At 38.3% G+C, this 6530-nt stretch overlaps 2 non-coding genes across 2 annotated transcripts; one reads left to right on the top strand and one right to left on the bottom strand.

Moving 5' to 3' along the window:
• Positions 1-5669: 5669 nt before the first annotated feature.
• On the bottom strand, positions 5670-5751 carry trnas-gcu (transfer RNA serine (anticodon GCU)). Its single transcript has one exon. It is a non-coding gene; the product is annotated as a tRNA-Ser (tRNA).
• A 191-nt stretch (positions 5752-5942) lies between these two features.
• trnae-cuc (transfer RNA glutamic acid (anticodon CUC)) lies at positions 5943-6014 on the top strand. Its single transcript has one exon. It is a non-coding gene; the product is annotated as a tRNA-Glu (tRNA).
• The last annotated feature ends 516 nt before the right edge of the window (positions 6015-6530 follow it).

The raw sequence follows: 6530 nt of genomic DNA, 5'->3' as shown, positions 1-6530 counted from the left end.
GTATTTAACCATATGTTTTGATCATGTGAACTACCAAATGTCATATGTCTAGACCACAAGGGTACAATCGGTCATTGAGAGGAACGGTAGTTCCTCGTACAAGTTAGAAAAACTTGTTTGAAACTACCGAGAGTCTCTATACAGCTCAAAGAGTTTTGCTGTTTTCACCATGTTGCAACGGAAAAACTAATCACTTAGAATTACCATCGGTACCAGTATCAAAAGTCTGAAACTTTCTTACATCAAATGTGAAAAAAACGTACATACCTCTTATACACAATGAGATATAAGTCGTCAAGCTAAGGTAAAATTGTTGTTGTTGTTCTTCTTCTTCTTCCTCTTCCGTCTACTTTTTAAGGGTGTGTAGCGACTATTCAAACAGAAAAGCTAAATAACTGGACATCTACCAATCATGTGATTCCACATGTTGGTCAACGTCAAAACAAACCAGGGTGTGCAAGCAGTTTCATATCCACACCATTTATATTAAACAAATTATTTATGTTTTAAAACAGCACATATCGCTGGAAAAAAAAGTGGTTTGAACTTGCACCATGACGTACTTGAAGAGCGCACGACATTATCCCGCACGAGGTTATCCCGCTGTATTGAAATACATTCATTTTTTAAGCTTACATGCAAGCCTGACCAGCTTTCGCTGAAAACCTGAAAATGCTGCTAGAGTAGAAATTTTCGATTTCCTGTTTGAAAATTTCTAGTTTCCTGTTTATTTGGTAGATACCATAGAATGGAATTGCACACAAGAGTGGCATGTAGCTCTGATTTCTGATAAATTGTAGTTCGTCGTTTAATTAAAAATAAATAAAGGAATAATTTATTTGTAGAAATAAATAAATGATTTAAACAAATGCATAGAGGAATAAATACATTTAGAAATAAATATTTTTAAATAAATAAATAAATGTAGAAATGAATACATGTTTATATAATAAATGTATAAATAAATTAATAAATAGCAAGCTAGAAAACTACATGTCATATTAATTGATTTGGCTGATGCGTTTATCGACAGCAATGGACATTTATATGCCTATATAAAAAGTACAAGTTTCATGTAAACACACACACACACACACACACACACACACACACACACACACATATTGCAAATTGCCTAAAATTAATAACGCATCAAAGAAAGTCACCGAGGTTGAAACATTTAATGGTAGCTACTGAGTCAACATTTACATTGTAACGTTTAAAACAATCTTTTAAAATGTAACAAACAAGGGTCATTTAAATGTGGGCTGAAAAAAGTAACAAGCAGACAAAACTGATTAAAACTAAACAAGTTTGAATGACAAATTCAGCAACATTGTCGAGTTTTGTAAGCATTTAAAACTTGTATGCTATGTTCATACAGTAATTAAACGGACTGTGTTGTATAGCGTTATGCTGACTTTGAAAAACAAAATGTTAAAAACAGGGTTTAGTTCAAGTGACAAAACCGTTTTTCTTTACAAACACAATTATATATGACGCGCACGCAAGCATGCTCTCTCTCACACACGCACAAACACACGTGCGCGCACACACACACTCACTAACACACGCGCGCGCGCACACACACACACGCGCACAGACACACGCACACGCACACACACGCGCGCTCTCACAAATTACTTGGCCCGTGAGCAGAAAATTAGTTATTTGTTGCAGGTTAGCAATGGCAGCAGTATGGAGTAGAGGTTAGGGCTTTGGACTCTTGACCAAAAGGTCGTGGGTTCAATCCCAGGTGGGGGACACTGCTGCTGTTCTAAAATAAATAATAATAATCGTGGATCTTGTTGCAGTTTCAACACTCGTGCTTTGTCTTTGTTGTATAAACACCAGTCCATATTCAGAAACTGCTCGTGCTGCATCCGCAGGGTTTGATGGAATTGACCCAAAACAGCGTGCTAATTTTGCCATGTTTCGGAATCTGATTTCATACCTCAGCCAGAAATCAACAATATTTTTCAGGGTAGGCAGTCAAATACGTGAAATCGTGAATTTTGCGTGGCCTTATACAACGAGTCACTAGTGATCCGTCGCTTGCAGTATCTGTGGAGTAGCGGTTAGAGCACTTTGTTCTTCACTGGGTTCAATCACGTGGGGGACACATTGCTGCTTTATCTAGATTGGTCCAGTAAAAAAACGACTGTATAAAGCAGTAATTGTATGTCACAATTGTAAGTTGGCCTGGATAAGTGTGTCTGCTAAAATAATAATAATAATAATAATAATAATAATAATAATAATAATATGCGTGTTTGGTTGGTACTTGAATGGGAGACTGCCTGGCAATACCAGATACTTCAAACTTTTCTTTGAAGTTTTATTTGTATTATTAACAAATAGAAGATTAAACAGCAAAAATGAGCTGATTTACTTTTAATTTTTGGAAATGGATAGCAGGGTATTAATCGCTATTGAAATAATTGCATAAAATAAGTTATGAATATATTTATTTCACGCCTCCACCCACTGTTTTAATTGCATTTGGATCATTCCAGACACCACCTGATATGTGAGCGCAACAAACTCAGCAATGCATTGATCATTAATACATTTTAAAAACACAACATCAAAGTCACAGCATGCATTATATTCGGGCCAGGACATTTCAATTTGATGATAATAAGCAGAGTGTGACATTAACAGAAGTGACATTAAATTTGACTGTATTATGACTACATCTGTCTTCTTTTCATACATTTACACTGTAAAACATGAGGCTGAAGTTGGCTTATTCGCCAGCTTCTTATTCGCAAGCTTTTAAGTGCATAATGTATTTGTCTACGTTGAAGAAGTAACCTTGCATTTAAAGGGTTAAATCACTTTGGGCTGCAGATTTCTCTGCCAGTACCTGACAAGGGGCAACCCCTCTGCAAGCCCCACTTGTATTTAGCCGGGCCGGGCCCAGAGTGGTCTACTGGGGAAGAACAGCGGGTAAATATGCCAATCGCTCAGCATCTTATTTGCTCTTTATGTATCTACGTTGAATAAGTAGCCTTGCATTTAACGGGTTAAATCACGTTGGGCCACTGATTTCTCTGTAGGTACCCAGCTAGGGGCACCCCCTCTGCAAGCTACACCTGTATTTAGCCCGGCCCAACGTGGTTGCCCGGCCCTCTGTAGCTTGCAGAGGGGCTGCCCCTCGCTGGGTACCTGCAGAGAAATCGGCGGCCCAACGTGATTTAACCCGTTAAATGCAAGGCAACTTATTCAAAGTAGATACATAAAGAGCGAATAAGAAGCTGAGCGATTGGCATATGCAGCATGTTTGCCCACTGTTCTGCCCCAGTAAACCACGTTGGACCAGGCTAAATACAGGTGTAGTTTGCAGTGGGGGTGACCCTCGCCAGGTATTTGCAGAGAAATCAGTGGCCTGACGTGATTTAACCTGTTAAATGCAAGGCTACTTATTCAACATAAACTCCTAGGTCTTTTTCATAGTTCCCTTCTTCAATTTCAGTATATCCCATATGATATTTATAATGCACATTTGTATTGCCTGCATGCAATACTTTACAGTTTTCTCTATTAAATGTCATCTGCCATGTGTCTGCCCAGTTCTGTCTAGATCATTTTGAATGACCTTTGCTGCTGCAACAGTGTTTGCATCTAGGTATTTTACCTAGATTCAGTATAAACAACTGGATAAATAGGTAATTGTATGTAAACATAATGTGATATAATTGTGACAATTGTAAGTTGCCCTGGATAAGGGTGTCTGCTAAAAAATAAATAATAATAATTTAAATGCAATCTGCTGAACTATTTGCATTTGACTTGGTATTTGTATATTCTGAAATATATAAGAATTTGCATTTGAATTTCAAATCATGGGAAAAATATTTCAATTTTAAACACTTTTCAATAATAATGTTCATAATAAAGTCGAGAGACTTTTCAGTATTGCTGGTAAAGTTGAACAACCTGAAAGATGCAAACTAAAGGACACTTTTGAGAACTTCATGTTTATTAAGCATAACAATCAAAACAAGCAAAAATAATAATTGTGCAATGCACACATATATAAATATATACATACAGTATATCTCATCATTTATGTCAGTTTTTCACAAACCTGGTCCTGCGCTCCCACTGTGTCTGCTGTTTGTGTTCCAACTGAGTTCTCAATTATTAAATTGATCCCCCAATTGAACTAACAATTAGTGACTTAATGCAATGTTAGAAATAACTTGAAATATCCAACTCTTTTGGCTGCTTTCACAAACCCTGATCAGCACTAATCTTGGACTACCTTACCTGAGGTAACATTAGGTAGTCCTAGATTAGTGTTAATTGAGGCCTGTGCAGCCAGCCATTTCTACATATAATTCAAATGCTCTGATTAGACATTTTATTCATTCAATTGAGGGTTCAATTCGTAATATAAAGCTCAGTTGGAACACAAATCAGCAAGCACTGGGTCCTCAGGACCAAGACTGGGAAACACTATTTTATGTAACTTGCTTCCTATATTGGTACATACCTGTTAATTATTATGAACTACGTGATTACTGTGTTTATGTTGTTATTATATAAACTGCTTTCCTTGTATGTCACCTTGGATAAAGGCCTCTGCCAAATTCATGTTAATAAATTAACATTTGTTGTATGGGAAAGTATTAGAAGTCCATTTAGCATTTGTCACAAATTTGCATTTGTATTTAGTTTGGTAGTAAATGTATCACATTTGCATTTGTATTAAGCAAATTTGCAAGAACATTGACATTGCCACTGGTCTCATCAATTTCCTACTATCTGGAAAACACAAGTATGCTCAAAACCATAACCATCAAATTTAACAATGGAGTCACCCATACCTTTCAACGTTTACGCTCAAAGTTTGAAATCATGGATAGAGTCTACATTGTTTGAGAGCAGTTCCCAGTCATTGGTGCTCATGCAATCACCATTCACAAATGCCAGGGGATGACTCTAAAAACAGTTATGATGGATCTTGGTAACTCCATTTTCTCCTATGGACAAAGTTTCATTGCACTTTCCAGTGTTACTTCCGTAAGCGGTATCCAACTTATCAACTTTGACCCCACCTGCATCTACGCATGTCAAACAGCACCTTTCCAATTGTGTCTATTTGCTTGATGCTTGACAAGATTGGCCTAATTCCTTCTCCTAACTTGGGCTTTTATGTTTGATATCACCACTTTAAACGGCTGTTTTGTTTTTTTACATTGGCAATGTTTGTTATAGATATAAAATACAATGCAGATTCCGATATCTGAGGTCAGAAAATGTTTAATAACAAGTAATGCGCATTTTCAAGTGTTTCAGATTAATTTCAGAAATGTCGCGCGCTTAATTTTAGTCGTGCATTGTAGTAACGACAGTAAAGGCAGTCCCTGATACGTTTCATTTCACAGGTCTCTGGCACACTTTTCGTCGTGCGTTGCAGGGCATCGTGGCTTAGATGGTTAAAGCGCCTGTCTAGTAAACAGGAGATCCTGAATTTAAATCCCAGCGGTGCCTTTGGTTATAATTTTTTCAGCGAAGTTTAGACTGTGTTTGTGTTACATTTTATTACTGTTGGGAAGCATTTCCAACACAGACCAATACTGTCCTATAGTCGCAGGATAAACACTTTTGTCAAAAGAAAAGAGAACGAGAAACAGTAATAAAATAAAAAACAAAAGCTGCGACGGGGATGGGATTTGAACCCACGCGTGCAGAGCACAACGGATTAGCAGTCCATCGCCTTAACCACTCGGCCACCTCGTCCCCGAAAACCACTTGCTCAAACCAGAGGATGAAACACTCACTATTTGTTCACAGCGCGGGTGTAGAAACCGTCCAATCTGTCCTAAGGCGCACAGTTTATTATGGCAGTTTATGATGCTGTTCCGTTTTCGATGCTTTAGCATATATAGCAAAGAAATTCCTGTCCAGCCGTGCAGATAATTCCAGCAACGTCCCTGGTGGTCTAGTGGTTAAGATTCGGCGCTCTCACCGCCGCGGCCCGGGTTCGATTCCCGGTCAGAGAAGTTCTTTTATGCCTATTATTATTCCGATTAAAACCACTCTCTTACTCTTCATTAATCAGATGAAGATATGTCTAATTCTTGGCTGTGGTCCGACTGCATTCAATTAAAAGCGCGCCCTTTATATTATTACAGAGTCTGTGCACATTGATTCGCAACGCCTTTTGGCATTATCTTCTTCTCAGTCTGCAGAAAAGGATTTTACAATTGCTCGTTACAAGTGAGAGGACAGCTATGGTTTAACCACCCCCCTATACACAATCACACAGTTAACACAATAAGTACCGATTAAAAAGGGACACGGAATTTTTCTATGCAGCCACTCATTCAGAGCTCCAGTGCTGTGACGCGCAGCAAATCGGTAGGTGCGTTCAAGTGCCTGTAACTCAAACACATACCAAACGAGAGGAGGCTTCGCGATTTCCCCTGATATCTAACATGCGCAGGTGTCATGTTCCTAGAATAAACTACAACGTCCAGAATACAGTGGTGCCTTCACTTGCTAGGAGACAGCTGTGC

Source organism: Acipenser ruthenus, chromosome 11, assembly GCF_902713425.1.
Source record: "Acipenser ruthenus chromosome 11, fAciRut3.2 maternal haplotype, whole genome shotgun sequence".
Taxonomy (NCBI): Eukaryota; Metazoa; Chordata; class Actinopteri; order Acipenseriformes; family Acipenseridae; genus Acipenser; species Acipenser ruthenus.
The sequence above is the reverse complement of the archived record's forward strand: the minus strand, read 5'-3'. Positions and strand labels throughout refer to the sequence as shown.